Source organism: Mirounga leonina, unplaced genomic scaffold (assembly GCF_011800145.1).
Source record: "Mirounga leonina isolate KUSES-001 unplaced genomic scaffold, KU_Mleo_1.0 Mir_151, whole genome shotgun sequence".
NCBI classification, from domain to species: domain Eukaryota; kingdom Metazoa; phylum Chordata; class Mammalia; order Carnivora; family Phocidae; genus Mirounga; species Mirounga leonina.
In genome coordinates, this window is record NW_023270377.1 from 19,033,994 (window position 1) to 19,052,009 (window position 18,016).

The following is an 18,016-nucleotide window of genomic DNA, read 5'->3' on the forward strand; positions in this document are numbered from 1 at the left end:
TTGGTTGTGTGTGTCTCGGGGGAGTAACACGAATGAGGAAGGATGTGGTCGGTTCCTTGGTTGTGTGTGTCTCTTAGAACACAGTTTCCTATTGTCTGGGTTCAAAGCAACTTCTGGTTCACATGGAAGGCGCGGCCTCCCAGGGTTGTCAGGGCCCGGCTTACACAGTCGTAGACACGTCGTGCTCGCCTTGTACTCGCTTTGAATCCTGCTGAATTCCAGCGCAGAGCGCAGTCACTGGATTCTGGGCTCACTGGGTGTTGCCAAAGGCTGTGTGTGTCTGGGTAGCAAAGACTAGTGGACAAGCTTTTTGCTGCATCTTTTCTGCTCATGGGCATTCTCTATAGGCCCATTGGACTTGACTTACAAAACAAGAGTTCAAAGGCAAACCCATCAAGAATCCATGACCTTGATAGCAGAACGTGACAAGGAGCCTGGGGCCCTGCCCAACGGCAGGGTTCACACACCCTCGAAGCTGACCCGGGAGCCCCACCCCACTCTTCCTTATCCCAGGCCCATTATCCAGATGGAACTTCACGTTTCTGATGCCCTTCAACAGATGAATGGATAAAGAAGATGTGGTCCATATATACAATGGAATATCACTCAGCCATCAGAAAGGATGAATACCCACCATTTGCATCGACATGGTGGAACTGGAGGGGATTATGCTAAGTGAAGTAAGTCAAGCAGAGAAAGTCAATTATCATATGGTTTCACTCATATGTGGAACATAAGGAATAGCATGGGGGACCATAGGGGAAGGGAGGGAAATCTGAAGGGGGAGAAATCAGAGAGGGACACAAACCATGAGAGACTATGGACCCTGGGAAACAAACTGAGGGTTTCAGAGGGGAGGGGAGTGGGGGGACGGGGTAACAGGGTGATGGGTATTGAGGAGGGCACATGATGTGATGAGCACTGGGTGTTATATGCAACTAATGAATCATGAACACCACATCAAAAACTAATGATGTACCATACAGCGGCTAACTGAACATAATAAAATAAATAAAGTTTGTGGTTCCCTCTTCCGTAATATGTTCCTGTTTCTTGATGATTGTTTCAGAGATTATCCAGTCATTTTCTGAAAGGCTACACGGACAGCTAATTTATATAATCCCCTCCCTTTGCCTTCCACTTCTTACCAATATCATTACCTGTAGTCCCTCTTTTGTCTATTTTGGAACTTTCTAGAAGATGCGTCTTTATTTTCTTGTTACATAAGTTATAAAAATGTATCTTGATTCCCTCATTTTGTAAGTTGAGGATATTTGGGTCCATTTCCTTCACCAATTTTTCCCCTTTCACATTTATTTTTTTTCATGTGTGCTTTCACTGACTATATTTGTTGGGGTAACACTAGATGCTGAGACAAGTATGTCTCGAACACAGTGGAAGTTTACTTACGGCTCCCAGAGAAGCACTGGGGGGTGACTAGGTTGGCAGTTCATTCGTTGGTTTAGGCTGATGGAAGCTTTATGAATTCAACGATGAATCACGGGGGTTTCCATGGTAATAATCTGCTCCTCAGCCAGCAGGAAAGAATAACGAGCATGGATTAGAGGAGGCGGGCAATGTCTCTGGGCCAGGTACACATCACGTCACTCACACCCCATTGGCTGCAACTCAGACCCACGGACACATTTTATTGCAGGGGAGATGTATTCGGTTTAGCTTCCCAGAAAGAAGAGGAAAACAAAACAGTTAATTTTGGTTAATAACTAGCAGTCTTTGTTCCTTGCATATCACCACGTTTGTAGTCTTTCTGTTCTCTTCAGTGATTTCTTCATCGGCTGATTCTTATTTATTTATTTAATTAAAAAAATTTTAATTTAATTTTATTTACATTCAATTAATTAACATATAGTGTATTATTAGTTTCAGAGATAGAGTTCAGTGATTCATCAGTTGTATATAACACCCAGTGCTCATCACATCACGTGCCCTCCTTAATGCCCATCACCCAGTTACCCCATCCCCCCACCCCATGTCCCCTCCTGTAACCCTGTTTGTTTCCTTCGAGAGTCTCTCATGGTTTGTCTCCCTCTCTGATTTTGTCTTGTTTTCTTTTTCCTTTCCTTCCTCTATGCTCCTGTTTTGTTTCTTAAATTCCACATATGAGTGAGATCATATGATAATTGTCTTTCTCTGACTGACTAATTTCGCTTAGCATAATACCCTCTAGTTCCATCCCTGAAGCTGCAAATGGCAAGACTTAATTTTTTTTGATGGCTGTGTAATATTCCATTGTAGATAGATACCACATTTTCTTTATCCATTCATCTGTCGATGGACATCTGGGCTCTTTCCACAGTTTGGCTATTGTGGACATTGCTGCTATAAACATCGGGGTGCAGGTGCCCCTTCGGATCCCTACATTTGTATCTTTGGGTTAAATACCCAGTAGTGCAATTGCTGGGTCATAGGGTAGCTCTATATTAAACTTTTTGAGGAACCTCCATACTGTTTTCCAGAGTGGTTGCACCAGCTTGCATTCCCACCAACAGTATAGGAGGGCTCCCCTTTCTCCGCATCCCTGCCAACATCTGTCATTTCCTGACTTGTTAATTTTAGCCATTCTAACTGGTGTGAGGTGATAGCTCATTGAGGTTTTGATTTGGATTTCCCTGATGCCAAGCGATGTTGAGCACTTTTTCATGTGTCTGTTGGCCATTTGGATGTCTTCTTTGGAAAAATGTCTGTTCATGTCTTCTGCCCATTTCTTGATTGGATTATGTGTTCTTTGGGTGTTGAGTTTGAGAAGTTCTTTATAGATTTTGGATACTAACCCTTTATCTGATAAGACATTTGCAAATATCTTCTCCCGTTCTATCGGTTGTCTTTTGGTTTTGTCCACTGTTTCCTTTGCTGTGCAAAAGCTTTTTATCTTGATGAAGTCCCAATAGTTCATTTTTGCCCTTGCTTCCCTTGCCTTTGGCGATGTTTCTAGGAAGAAGTTGTGCGGCTGAGGTCGAAGAGGTTGCTGCCTGTGTTCTCCTCTAGGATTTTGATGGATTCCTGTCTCACATTTAGGTCTTTCATCTATTTTGGGGTTTATTTTTGTGTGTGGTGTAAGGAAATGGTCCAGTTTCATTCTTCTGCATGTGGCTGTCCAATTTCCCCAACACCATTTGTTGAAGAGACTGTCTTTTTTCCACTGGACATTCTTTCCTGCTTTGTTGAAGGTGACTTGACCATAGAGTTGAAGGTCCATTTCTGGGTTCTCCTTCATAGGCTGATTCTAAAGCTGTAAGTCAATGTCCAGGGTTGACACGAACACAACTGTATGGTCAGGGTTCTGGTGCAGGACAAAAGTCACTCTAGATAGTTTGAGTGAGAGGGAATTTACTAAATGAATTTCAACATTTATGAGGAGGAGGAAAAACAGACTCGAGGTTAAAATTTCAGGAACCGCTCCAAAACCATCCCTGGGGGTTCTGTGATGTCCACAGTCAGGGAGTCACCATCTCCAGAATGTCACTAGTCAATTCCTATTCCTATGAGGGGAAGCCACCACTGTCACTAGCTCTAGAACCATGTGGAGCTGCTCTGAGCCCACCAGCAGTGGACCAGCTGCTTCCAGCCCCGCCTTGGTGCTCCTGAAGCTTGTGGCTGGACCCCCGGGCTTCTGTTAATCCCGCGCACAGAAAAACCAGCACGTCCACTGCTGCGTGCACCAGCCGGAAGCAGCACCAGCAGTAACAACCCCACCTCTGCTTTCAAAAACCTTGAGTGCATCTGTCTGATTGACAGAGCGCAAATCACATTTAAAACTCCAGCTGTATGGGAACCTGGGAAACGTAGCTGTCCGTTTTCCAGCCTCTTCCATGCAGAAATATTTAACAATATTCAAACTATATATGTGTGCATTTGTACACAGGTATATATTCAGACATTATATCTATAGTCAAACACACACACGTTTATATTTGTGTTTATTCTTATATCTCTGTATGTTGGAAGTTGAGGTCACACCAATATATCTACTTCCCTAGGGTTTATTCCTGTCTTCTCCCTTTCCAGATTTCCTGGTCACATCCCCATAGTGAGAAACGTGGCTCCCATTATCCTCAGTCTATTCCCTATTTGTCCCGTCTCTCTGGGTAACTCATCCTTTTCGCTCCTGGCCAGAACTCCCACCCCTCTTGCCCAGACGCCCTCTTCATCTTGCATGTGACATACTTATGTTAAAAAATTATTCACCGTTTATGTGAAATTCCCTTTTAACTGAGCATGCTCTATTTTTATTTTCTAAATCTGGTGAATCTGGATGAAGGGCTGTCCCAACTTCAGTTCCCCTGTGGGGTCAGCGGAGGCCTTCAGGTGACTGCCAAAGCCCCTCCCTGCTTGCACCCTTCTCCAGCACAGGTGTTGGTCCCTAGAATGTTCCCCTCTAAACTTCCTGCATGCCAGTCTCCACCTCAGGGTCGGCCTCCTGGGCACCTCACCTGCAACACCAAGTCTCTGCTTTATTCTTTTCCTGGTTCTAAGACCCCTGACCACACTGGTGGAAGTTCAGTTTCCAGAGCAGCCCAGGGTTTACTTTGGAAGGAGGACCTAATAAGAGCTCGAGATACCAGTCGGCAGGTTGTAATGACTCTGATGACCACCAGGGGGCAGATTTGACCCACAGGTGAGCAGAGTCGCGTCCCCGGGAGGGTGAGGGGTGGGCTCAAGGAGAGGGCGAGTCAGCGTGTGTACGTGCGTGAGGGCACGTTTGGGGTGTGCAGGGCCAGAGCCCGCGTGTGCACGGCCTGCGTGTGTGCACATGCGTGTGTGCTCAGGTGTGAGCAAAAGTGCCTGACCCCGGGAGGGTTCTGTCCAGTGAGGGGGTCTTTCCATTTCGACAGTCTATGTTCCTTTGTCCCTCAGCACCGCTGGGTCAGCTCTAGACATGTCTCTGTTTCTTTTAAAGAATGGAAAATTCCAGGCCACTGATTGGAGGTGGGGGCTAGGTGGAGAGAAATGGAGAGGTTTTATTTTCTGCTACCAAAAGCAATGCTTTAATTGATCTTTTTTTTCAAATCTGAATTTTCATTTCAGCAAAAGTTTTCTTTCAAAATAATCAGAGTTTGTAAGTCCTGTGCAAAGGCACTCATGCCCCGGGATGGTGCTTCTCTATGCATTTGCAGGACGCTGGCCCTGTCACCAATTCTCAGAATCGCTGGGACTTTCCACCCAAGTGCCCCTTCCACAGCAGAGAAAAATGAGGTAGGAAAGAGCTAAGGCGGCAGGCTCAGCCTTCCTGACCTTCATGGGTCATTTGATTGCTGTGCCTCAGGATCTCATCTGTAGAATGGGAATAATAACATCTACAGGAGTATTACTCTTATTGCTAGTAAGTGTGGTTGAGTGTTCTAGTCTCAGCTGCGCCACATTAAAGCTCTGTGACCTGGACTCTTGTCCTTGTGGGATCTTTGTTTCCTCCTCTTCAGCAGGGAAAGGGACAGCACTCATTTTGTGCAGTTGTGATGAACAGGGAGGGTGTTTGTGAGACCACCTGGTGCATAGCAGATGCTAAATAAATTCCAGGTTCCTTTCCCAGACCAGTGCTGCTTCCCCAAACTGTGGGGGCTGTCACCGTGATGTCCAGGAGGTCACAGGGATAAGTCTGCTGATTGCACGTGGCAGATCTTTCCAGGACATCTGTGCTTTGGGGACAGCGTGAGTGCAGGTGTTCAGGAACGCTCAGGGGAGCGCCGGCTTCCTGCAGGCTTTTGTGGCCCCTGAAATGGCACCAGTGTGGGTTTGCTCTCTGCCTGAAGGTAAGGGGCAGGGCTTGCAGGGGTGGAGATGGTGAGTCCCCTGGAAGCCACCTCTTTGGAGGTGGGGCCGTGTCGTTTACCTGTGTGAGAAAGGGGGGTTCATTTTCTGCTCTCCCTGTATGTTTTCCTGCACTCCCCCCAGCTCTCCTGTGGACCGCCCACTCCCGGGTGAGCCTCTGCCTCTGGGACCTGGTGCTGCAGGGCGGAGGGCAGGGCGTGCTCACACCTGCCAGTCTTCTCTGGCCTTTTATTTTGTTTTATTTTTTCTGGAGGCTTGAGTTCTTTGAGAGGTGAGCTCTCTGAGGAGGAGTCCACAGTAAATGCTCCCTGGGCCCTTCTCCTTAGCTGCCAGCCTACCTATCATGCCTCCGCATTGCTCCAGGAACCCTGTGGGCATGGCGGCGAGAGGCCGGGCCTGGGTCTGCAGACTGCAGGTGCCTGCAGATTGTTCCTCTCGGTCCAGCATCGGCACGCTGGTCTTCTTGGGAAAGGTGCAGGGATGAATGACGATGAGAACAGCCACCGGTCACTGAGTGCTTGCAATCTGCTGGGCATGCTTCTGAGCTCTTTGGGCATCCTTTCTCGTTAGTCCATGCAATGGCTAGTGCTGTATCATCTCCACTTTACAGATGGGAAAACGGAGGTGAGGACAGGTGAAGTCCGTTACCCAAAGTAAAGGAGCTAGCAAGAGGCAGAGCCGCGCCACTGACCTGGGCGACCGGAGCCCAGAGTCCCTCACTTGAAGCATCTGGAGCAAGGAAGTAGACTGGCTGAACCAATCCCTAAATGCAGAAATAATAAATTAGATCAGGGAATGGCAAGGCAGGATGTGTGCATTTCCTGCCTTCCACACGTCTCTTCAGGGAGCCTTTCCCTCCCTGCTCCCCTCACAGCCCACCCAGCCTGTGGGGACAGCGTGGGTCCCTTGTCCATCTCTGCTGGCCCCTCTGGGAGCTTCTGATCCTAGCTCTGGGCTGGGTGGTAGGAGCTCTGGTGCCTTTTCGGTCAAGGATGGACAGAGGCATTCTTTTTCTTTTTCTTTCCCCAATGCCATTTTGTTAAAGCAGAAAATCCTTGAGGAATGAAGTCACATTTTCCATGCCCCCAAAAGCTCCAGAGAGCCGACGAGTATTATTGTAACCAGAGGAGGCTGGGGACAAAGGAAGCTTATAATTTTGTGAACAGAGGCTTGGGAGAGGCCTGCCTGAGATGGCTTTCCAGGGGGAGGGAGAGGGGAGAGGCAGAATTTGGAAAAACCCAGAGCGGGGCAATCGCAGGGCTGGTCAGCGAGGAGGCCTAGCACCGGGGCAGAGACCTGCTGGGGGTCGGGTCAGTGGAGAGCATATCTCCCCATCTCTCCTGCCTCCTTGTCCAGTCCCCTGCCCCCAGCATCCCAGAGGATTTCTGCTAAACTCCACGCTGTCGGGCTGAAGCTGCAGCTGGGCTTGGGGCTCAGAGCCCCGCTAGTGAGAAGCCTTGGTTCTTTCTCTCAGGTTCCTCATCTGTAAAATGGGATGTTGAAGGCTCTGCCTTGGAGTGTGTCCCCTCGGCCTGGTGACGGGGTGGCACTCCTCTCTCGCCTGCTCGGAGTTCCCACCACTCCTCACTGTCTTTGGGCCAGACCACAAAGGCGGGGTTGTCTGCCGATGGTACTGTCATTTTTCTGGGGGGCCTGGAGTCCTCCCCGTGCCTCGAATCAGAAGGACAATAAGAGCTAATAGTGAGTGCTCTGGGCTAAGTGACATCCTCTGCATCTTACTTCCTGTGCATGACAAATGCACAAGGTAGGTGCTGGCCACCATTTGCATTTTACAAGACTAACCCTGTAAGGATGCAGAGCAGGGACATCAAGAGCCCTGTGCCGGGCAGCCATCTGTCTGCACAGTCCATGGGCATGACCGCTGGGGGCTCTGCTCTGCTCCTCTCGGCCCACAGCCTCCCAAATGTCAGGCTTGGACCTGGGACGCTTGTCACGAAATGCTTGTTAACATCCTGGAATACAGCTTGAGCAACGTGGACAGGAGGACCTCTGAGACCAGTTAGATGCTTGGCTCACCATGAGAAGGCCCCACTGAATTCGAGGGAGGGAGTGAGGGAGGGAGAGACAGAGACACTGAGAGACGGAGAGGGAGAGAGAAAGGGGGAGTGCCACCATTACCAAGGAGATAGTGACATAACTTAAAGAAGTGCTCTGGGAGGGGAAGAGGAGGGTGACCGGAGGGATGGCTCTCCCACCTGGCTGGGGCAGGCCAGAAGCCCCTTTGCATGTGTGTTTTGAGCCACAAACGGAGGGTGGCAGGGCCCTTGCCTAGCGAGGGAGGAATCCCCACAGAGGAAACACGTACACCGCAGTCATCGCCCTCTTGAGTCACGTGAGCAGCTTGGCGGGGGGCGAAGGGGGGAGCTGGATCCTGGGGAGTCTCTGCCATCTGCCAAGGGGGCAGGCTTCTGGGCTCTGAGGCTTAGAAAAGGTAGAACGGGGCCAGAATTGGAGGAGGGAAGGGAGTCCATGCTGCTCACCAAGGAGACCCAGACTGACCAAAAATATGCTCATTCTCCTCAAGAAGCATTTCCCCCCAAAACTCTCACATGCCTGCCCCTTCCGGCCTCTGACCTCCGGCCCTGGCTGCAGCCTAGACTGCCTGCTATCAGGACCTGTGGCTCAGGAGCCAGCAAACGGGAGCCCTGGAAGGTGGACTCGTTTTTCTCCATCTTTGGATAAGATCAGAGAATGCTTGAGTCTACACGATGCCCCCATCCCTCTGGTCTGGGGGACAGAGAGCCGACCCCCTGGTGGTAGTGCTCCAGCCACATGGATCCCCCTTCTCGGTCTGGCCCCCAGTGAGCTTGCTTGAGTGCTGTGGAGTGAGGGCTAGGAGTCTCCACTCTGGAGCCAGACTCCCTGGATCTACCTAGCACTGCCATTTAGTATCTGAAAAACCCATGCCTCTGTTTCCTCCTTTATAAATGGAGGTAATGGTGGTGTCCTCTTCAAAGGGTTTGAGATAAAGCTTTTGGAACAGAACCCAGGCATGGAAGCCATACAAAACCTCACCTGAAGCTAAACGTCACCCCTCCTCCTGGAGCATCTTCAAAGCTTAGTATGTTTGCTAAGGAGGATGGTGAGCTCCAGGACAGTTGGTATCGTGGAAGCATTTCTGAGAATTATTTGCCCAGAGAAACCTCTTTCTGTGGAGTATCTAATGGGATTAGAGTATCTGTGCTCATGGTCTGGGAAACATTGCGAACCCAAGCCCCTCACTTTGACAGTCCAAAGAAAAGTGGAGGCCGTCCACCCGGTGACTGGGGGACCAGCTGGGGCTTGTGATCAGGGGCATCTGGTCTAGCTAGGGGAGCAGGCTAAACTTGGGCCCAGGATTGTGCCAAGGGCATCCTGTTGTGCTCCCAAGAGCCTCAGTGGCCAATGTCTCTCTGGGGTGTCTCAAAAGACCTGTCAGGCTGGTGGCGTGCTCCCCTTGTGGGAATGACCCTGCTGTTGACACAGGGGGCTGGCACCCACACCATGAACGCGGATATCAGGGGAGGGCTAGCCAGCTCGGACCCTGGAGGAGCTGGGCTCATCAGCTTTTACTCCCAGGACCTGAGGATGCTCTGGAAGGGGCAGCAGAGGGGAGATGGCACACATCAGAGCTGGAAGGGTCCTTGGGCATTGTTGGGTCTAGAGATTCGCATTAGCTGTGTTACTGTTTCTTTAAATGAAAATGAGAATGGAACCCCACTAGAAGAAACAAAATGAGGGAAGTAAAGCATTCCAGTTGAAATATGCGTGGGGAGGCCAGGAGAATGTGATCTCGTTCTGCCTCTCCCTGTTACGGACAATGGAGGTCATTCGGAGCCATGTTTCCAGATCCTTCCCACCTGTCTCCACTCTTTGTGTAATGGCTCCTATTCTGGGAGGTACCATGGGACATGTCTACCGGGGGTTGGGGGCTGCCGAGGCTCAAGACCTAGGGTGTATGGGCGAAAGCAAAGAGGCTGGCTGGACCCTCTCTTCTCCTGAGCTAGTCTTCACCCCTTCCTGGCATTTCCATGGTGGAACCTTCTCTGCTCCGGGGAGAATAGGACTCTCAGAATCACATACCATCCCTGCCCCGTGTCTGGGACCTGGAAGCTGGAGTTGCTGTCCTCCGTCTGGATGGTGCCTGGAAAGATGATGTCTGCTCACCAACTCCTCCTGAATCCCACTGTCCCTCCTTGGGAAGCATCTCCCACGCTCTAGCTTCCATCATTTCCTTGTGATTTCTGCCCTGATGGCTTGGACTCGGAGTCTTACCGGGTTCCCAAGGTCAATGTGACCTCGCTGTCCTAGCCCCACGCCCCCCGCCCCACTTTCTCCTCTCAGTGTAGCTGGTCTCCTAAAGCCACTGTTCTCTCCTGAGCTTCCATTTCTGGGTCACCCTGGATTTGCGCCAGAGCTAACCCACGTTCCCTTGTTGGAAACTTTTCTAACTGGGGCAGGAGACACTTGGTGAGGGAAGATGCCATCCTTCCATGGCCTCGTTTCCAAGGGGTCAGGTTGGCCACCCCAGCTTTGGAGGTCCACTTAGATTTCTGTAGCCCTTCTTTGTGTTGTCCTAACTTGTTCACTTGCAGGGCATTCTTGTGACTGACTGGGAGAGTCACCCTTCTCTGCCCAGCCTGTCCTCTCTACCCAGATGGAATCTGAGCCCTTGCAGAGCGTGGAGAGATGCTGGTGATGGTCCAAAACTAGGTCTGGGGGGCCCCGAACATGGTGTAGGGGCCTGAGAGAGTCCAGACTCCACTGAACCTGTCCACTCACCTGCAAGTTGGCATCTGCCTGGTTGCCTGGCCCCCAAGTGTGGATGACTCTCTTTTTGAGTGTGGATGAGAGGGAAAGCAGGGGGATGTGCAATATCTTCCTGTCCGTGCTGGGGCCCTATGATCCTGAGGGGTCAGGCCTTACAGGACCGTTCCTTGCTGGGGAGGGAAGAGCTAATGGAACGTGGCATCATGGTGTGTGACATTGTAGGTGCCAGACCTCGTCACAACCACAGAGCCCTCAGGAGTCCTTCAGCTACCCTGGAAATCAGGGGTCCCAAAGGCCATACCTCGGCCCAGGCCGGGCACGCACCACGTTCACGTGGGAACCAGAGATAAAACCTGTGTGTAGATCCACTCCTATGGAAAGGGCCAGGCTTTGCCCTGTGGAGCCTGCAGGCTGTGGGGACATACGCAGTCCTGTTTACTATCCCATATGTCCTTCCAGAGAGTATGCCAGTGGCTTGTGGGGACTGTGGGCTCTCACTGGAAAGCCAGGGGCTGGGTCCAGGAAAGTTGATTTTCGTCTCCTGAGATGCTTGCACAGGCCCCAGGCCAAGCTCTGCTGAGGGCTGGCAGCAGACTGGGAAATGCTCAGCTCCCCTGTCATTGTGGACTCCAGAAGCAGCCTCTAGGGAGGAGAAATCCTTGTGGAGGGTGGTGAAACCTAGCCATGCTGATGAGACAAAACAAAAGGGGGATGAGTTACTGAAGAGGGGATAGACAGATGTTCCTCTAGGCTAAAAGTGCTGACTAGTGACTCTGACCTAGGGAGAGGGGGGAAGGGGACAGGAAGGAGGAAGAAAAAACAATGGAGATACTAGAGAAGCCCAAGGGGGGGTACAGTTGTCCCTTTCTGGAACGGAAGCCATGGAGAGCAACAGCTAGAACAGGAACTGAGCTTGAAAGGAGACAGTAATTGGCGAGATGTTCTGGGATTCAAGATGGCGGCACTAGAAAGGTTGACTCCACTTGGTAAGTGGAGAGGCTTCAGGATCAGGCAGAGGGAATTCTCTGGACTTTGGCTCCAACTCTGCTGGGCTTTCACTAGAGCGCAAACCCTAGAGGGCAGGCGTTCCTGTCTGTTTTCTTCATTGCTTCAATCTCAGTATATAAAATAGAGGCAAGTACAGATTAGGTCCTCAAAAAAAAGAAAAAAAAAAGAAAAAAGAAAGGTTGTTGAATGAGTAAGTAACTTGAGTGCGGGGATATAAGGAAAGGAACATTATATCTTAGGGAAAGAGCTGAAAGTCTCTTCCAAATCTACTCTGGGGTCCTAGAAATGCTTTTGAGGGGTATCTTAGAGAATATTTTGGGTCATCCTGCTGTAGGGAACAAATTGAGGCCTATAATGGGGAGAAAGAAGTGAGAATACTGAAGCTTGACCCCAATTTCAGGGAGCACAATTGAAGAGAAGGCCAGAGGTTTGGACCGCCAGAAACTCTGGCCTTGAGCAAGCCAGGCAAATGTGTGTCTTTCCCAGGCATGGAGAAGCCATGGGTGAAACCCATCCATCACTTCCTCAGAGGTGTGGAGAGCCTCAGCCAGCCCCAGAGCAAGGCAGGCAGCCCCTTTCCTGGTGCTCCCACAGGGGTCCAGTTTCTGTTTACGCTTACGCAGGCTGCAGGGTGTGAGGGGTGGTCCCACTTAGGGGTGACTTGATGAGTCAGCACCTTCAGGGTGGGTGAGGAAGGATGAAGGAAGCTGTGGAGGGCAGACCTTTTTTGTCGGCTAGTCGCTGTGTCTTGGAACTCTGGCCGCAAGTACCTGAGGGAACATTTCAGGTATTGATTCTACAAACACTCACTGAAAACTGACCCTGTGCCAGGCCCCGGCTCAGGAGTTGTGTGAACAGTGGCAAGGAAAGGCAGGTGTGGTCCTGCTTGCATGGAGCTTAGTGTCAAGGCAGAGAGAAGACTTGATTAAGTAACACAGACTGGGAGGTGTGTTCTAAGGGGGTATCAAGCTCCACCTCTTGAAGAAAGGAGTATCAGAGAATTTGTGGACCTATTTAAAACCACTACATGGTCCAAAGCCAGACTTGTGTGAACTCCTCCCCTAGACCCGATCCCACCCTCCTGGTGCCTATTAGAGCGACTGGTGCCCACTGAGCAAGCCAGGGGCACACCCCAAATTGCGGGCCAGATTTAGTAACCTGCTTCTAATAAACAGAATACAGTGATGTTCTCTGACTTCCAAGACTAGGTCATAACAAGCGTTGTGGCTTCCATCTTGTTACTCTCCCTTGAGTCACTCCCTGAGGGGGAAGTCGCTGCCATCTTGTGAAGGTCTAGGTGGCAAGGAGCTGAGACCTCCAGCCAACAGCCGTGTGAGTGCGCCATATTGGAAGTGGATACCCCAGCTCCAGTCAAGCCTTCGGAGGACGGCAGCCCCAGCCGACCTCTTGCCTGCCGCTTCACGAGAGACCTTGAGCCAGAACCTCCCAGCAGAAGCTGTATGAGAGAAAACAGCAATAGACAACTAATACAGACGGCCAGGGGTAGGTGTTGGGTAGCCATTGTTGTGGCTTGAAGTTAAAATTTGGGAGTTGACAGCATTTTGATGGTGGTTGAGCCATTTAGGAAAACATAAGAAGGGAGAAGGGACCCAGACTGAGCCACAGGAAGTTCTATCCCTTTGGGGCTCTGTGGAGAAGGATGAAGAGGATTTCAAATCATGCTCTGCATTGTTTCTGGTCCAGTGGAGGGGACTCCGTGGATGGATGGAGGCTGATAAGCAGCTAGCCCTGCCAGGCCTCTGGTCTGACTCATGGTCTTGCCTTTTCTGTTTTTAGGTTGGGGTTTAGGGTAAGATTCATTTTGGGGGGAAGCCAGGATCTGACTCTAAAATATCACAAACTGCTAACCTGGGGCAATTTCTCTCTTTTTTTTTTTTTTTTTTTAAAGATTTTATTTATTTATTTGAGACAGAGAGAATGAGAGAGACAGAGAGCACATGAGAAGGGGGAGGGTCAGAGCGAGAAGCAGGCTCCCTGCTGAGCAGGGAGCCCGATGCGGGACTCGATCCCGGGACTCCGGGATCATGACCTGAGCCGAAGGCAGTCGCTTAACCAACTGAGCCACCCAGGCGCCCCCGGCAATTTCTCTTTTTACAGACGAGGAAGCTGAGCCTCAGGCTGGCAAAGTGACTTGGCCAAGGATGGGTAGCCTTGGAAGTAGGTCTCTGGGCCCCCATCAGGTGTTCTTGCTGCAGAGCCTCCTGTCTCCAGCACCTGCCAGTGGGCCCTGGGGGAGAGAGCTGGGAGAGAGGCAGAGGATGGGATGGGTTTCTGCCCTTGGCGTTGTACCCCTTGGGACGATGACACCCCTCCACTGACCTGCCTTCTCTGGGAAGGGGGCAGGGGTCACGGGGCCCATTCCTGGTTCTGCTCGGTATGTGGCTGGCCTGAGCCTCAGTTTTCTCATCTGTCAAGTGGGAATGAGGATTCATCCCTCCTTGCTAGACTGCTGGGAGCGTCCAATGAGGTAGGAGAGGCCAGGGGGCTTGTCAACAGGGAAGAGCTTCATAGATGGAGCAGGTAGGTGGCTGTTGGCTGGGGAAATGCAAACTCCGAGTCTGTCCCTGGGCAGAATGGAGACACCTACACGGTATGACTCTTCTGCTAGAGCAAATCCAGACCAGCTGCTCAGAATGCTGGAGCCACCAAACTTTCAGTAACCCGGGACCTCTGCCTGTCACGACGTTCCCCCTGGGTCTGGTTTGCACCACAGTGGACTCTTAGCTTATCCGAGTTCTCTTGGCTCTCAAGGACCCATCCTCCCAGCCCCTGATTCTGTAAATCGTCACCCTGATTATCTCCCTGTCAAGTTTGGAATTGTATGGAAGGGATGGTAGACATGAGAGTGTACCCATTGTTTTACTGGGGAGACTGAACGAGGCCCGGGAAAGCAAAGTGCTTGTCCACCATTACACTGTCCTCTCCCCACCCGTGTCCTTCTTCATGGCTTTCTTGGAGTGATGCTTGCCATCTGCACCCCCACGTAGCTGTCCTTCCTTGGCCCCCAGGCCCACCCTAGCCTGTTCTTCCCTGACCATCCAGTCTATGGCCATGTGACCTAGCTTTCACCTTGACCCTGCTACGCCAATGTTGGCACCCACTGCACTGGGCTCTTGAACCCAGTCAGAAGCTTGTGCTGTATGGCTCCACCATCTCCCCTCTAGCTGCCAAACCTCCTTCCATGTGTGACATGCGACTCTTGAGTCCTCCCAGGGTGGGTGAGGAGCTCTTAGAAGAGGAGCCAGCAGGTCTCTAGGTCTGGGCGCCTCAGCCCCATGCCTGGCTGTCCTGTACCCCTCCCTCCTCATCCGTCACCATCCCTCCCCATCCCTCTCCAGCCCTCCCTAGCCTTCCCCAGCCCTCCTTGTACCTCCCCATCCCTCCTTGTCCCTCCTCACCCTTCCCCATCCCTCCTTGTCCCTCCCCATCCCTCCCCATCCTTCCCCATCCCTCCTCTTCCCTCCCCATCCCTCCTCCTCCCTCCCCATCCCTCCTCCTCCCTCTCCATCCCTCCCCATGCCTCCAGCCCCCTCAAGCCTCCAGGCTGTTTCTGAGGTCTGGAACCAGCACAGAGTTTCCCCTGACCCTATATTTTCTTCTGCCACTTCTCTTAGCTTGAAACCATTTGTAAGCAAAAAACCATTTGGGGTGTTGTGTTTATTTTTTCCTAGTTCCACGGGAAATTACTCAGAATGTATAAGTATGTGTTTTCCTTAGAAAATAGATTCCTTTACATTTTGGCTTTGTGGTTCCCAAGGCAAGTGGGGCCCACGGAAGCCTAGGCTGCCAAGAGGGCTCCCCATCCAGGAGTCCTGTTGACCTCAGGATTACACCCTTACTCCTCTGGAGACTAGCCACCCCCTCGGGCCCCCTCTTGGGTCCCTCATCTTCTGAAGTCCAAGGCCTCAGCCCTGGTGGGCTAGACACCTTTCCATCAGGTTCTCCCAGATGCCTGGACTCCAGCTCTCCCTCCTCTGGGGGCGGTGGGTCAGGGGGTTGGGGTGGAGGAGGGAGATGTTGAGGCAGATCAAGGCAGGGGAGGTCTCTGTTGGTCTCCAGCACAGACCCAAAGCCGGAATTTCCAAGTTCTAATCCTGGCTCTGTCTCTCGCGTGCTCGTGATGTGGGCAGAGCACCTCACCTCTCTCCGTGCCTTGTTTTCCTTTCCTGCACGTGGGTGTGTTGTCAGTCCTTGTGCCGAAGGCTACGCTGAGGCTTCGGGGAGGGCGTTGTGTCAGGCAGTGAGCACGGACCCAGCAGGAGTGAGCAGGGCATGTTTTCTCCTGTGTCTCTGTCTGATGTGCACTGTGGTCCCAGCCCCTTCCTCCTGGCCGGCAAAGGGAGACCCAGACAGCAGGGGGCAGGCATGGCTTCTCCCCAGCCCCCCAAGTTCAGTGCTCCTCTCCCAGGCTGGGCCCCCTGACCCAGAGCCCTTTCTCATCCCCCTCCAAAGTCGTCTTTCTGTGTGCACGCCCATGTTCACAGCGGCAGTCTCTGCTCGCCATAGCGGGAATGGGAGCAAAACCCATGTCATCACTGGAGAAGTAAAATGTGGTCTTTGATATTATTATATGGAACAATATTCATGTAATAGTCCATACAAATGGAAAATTATTCAGCCTGAAAAAGAATGAAATTCTGACACATGCTGCAATATGGATGAACCTTGAAGACATTTTGCTAAATGAGATGAGCCAGACACAAAAGGACGTATTGTGTGGTCTCATTTCTAGGAGGTCCCTGGAGTAGTCAAATTCAGGGACAGAAAGTAGAATGGTGGTTACTGGGAGCTTGGGGGCGGGGGGTGTGGGGTTTATTGTTTAATGTGTAGAGAGTTTTCATTTGGGATGATGAGAACGTTCTGGAGACGCATCGTGGTGATGGTTGCACGGCAGCGTGAATGTACTTGATGCCAACGAATGGTATGCTTACACATGGTTAAAATGGTAAATTTTACATTTTGTATATTCTAACACAAAAAAATGTATACAGCACTAATAATAATAGTAGATTTGCCTTTCGAGACCTTCTGAGGGGGCACTCACACGGAAGTGCTCCTGGTCTGTGGGGGCACAGAGGTGGGTGAGTGTTCCTGGAGGGGCTTTGGGGCAAGGGATGGATACAAAAACCATGACCAGAGTGCATCCCTTTAAGGACTTGTTCTACTCCCGAGAACTGAGTTCTGGGGGGCTCAGGGGCAGTTAAAAAGTCTGCCTGAAGCCTGGGCTTTGCAGGCTTGGGCTGATGGGAGAGACGAGTAAGGGCTGGGGAGCGTGACGTTGAGGCACAGGGGGTCATCTGTGTGGCCGGCCTGTGGGAAGCTGGGGGAGGTGGAGGACGTGATACAGGACAGCAAGGGCAGGGCCAGAGTGTGAGGCCTCTGGGGGCCTTGCCAGGGCAGCTGACGCCTCTGAAGATGTGTGGACCAGACTGATGGCTAAAGTGCAAACCTCTCCTCTCTTCTCAGATCCCAGGGTGCTGCTAAAGGAATGCAAGTTTCTTTTCTTTTTCTTTTTAAAAAGGATGATTCTAGGCACCAGGACAAGCTTATAGGTGATATTTGGCGGACGTCCAAGTCTTTGTTACCTCTCATCCCAAAGGTGGTTGTATACTGCCTGATCCCCGCTTGGCCATTGTCTCTGTAAGTTGTGCTCTGGGAAGCCTGTTCCTTCCTGAGTTTTTTAGTGCCCCTGCCTCTGCTTTCTCAGGACTCATCAGGCCCTGCCTCCCTCAGGATGCCCTCCTGGGCTAAGGCAATGACAGACAACTGAATCCATCTACTTCCCATCAAGCTAAGCTCTCCTCCTCTTAGGGCAGAAGAGTGTGGTAACTAGGGACCTAAACTCTGGGGCCAGAGGGGCGGGGTGGGCTCTAATCCAAACGGCTACTCAGTAGCTATGTGAACTTGGGTAAGTGACTGAACTTGGGTGCCTCAGTTTCCTTGTATGTAAAATGGAGATCATACTTGTATCCACGTGGGGGATGCCAACAACCCGTGCCCACTGCGTTCTGCCTTGTGCTCACACCACCACTTCCTGGCCACAGAGTGGGTTGTGTGTCTGCAATGGCCCCAAGTAAGGGAGGACTCTCCCGCCGGGGTACTTCTAAGCTCACCCACGTGATGCAGATCAGAGCGTGCCTGGAAGAGGGGCTCCTGACTCCAGCCTGGCTTCTGGAACTGGCCTTGACAGTGAACTCTTAACTGGCCCACCTTCTTGCTTTTAACCCTTTCCCCTGGCCAGCCTCTCTGGGGGGCCCCTCCCCTCCCCGAGGCTCTACGGCTTTTGCAGGAAGCAGCCTCTGTGTCACAGAGAGGCAGTACCTCCTACACCTTTCGGGAACCAGGGCCCTGGCTGCCCGTGACGTGTGTGTGTGGCCCTCCTGGTTCCTGCACTTGGGAGTGTGTGCGCGACTGCACATCCATCTAGTAT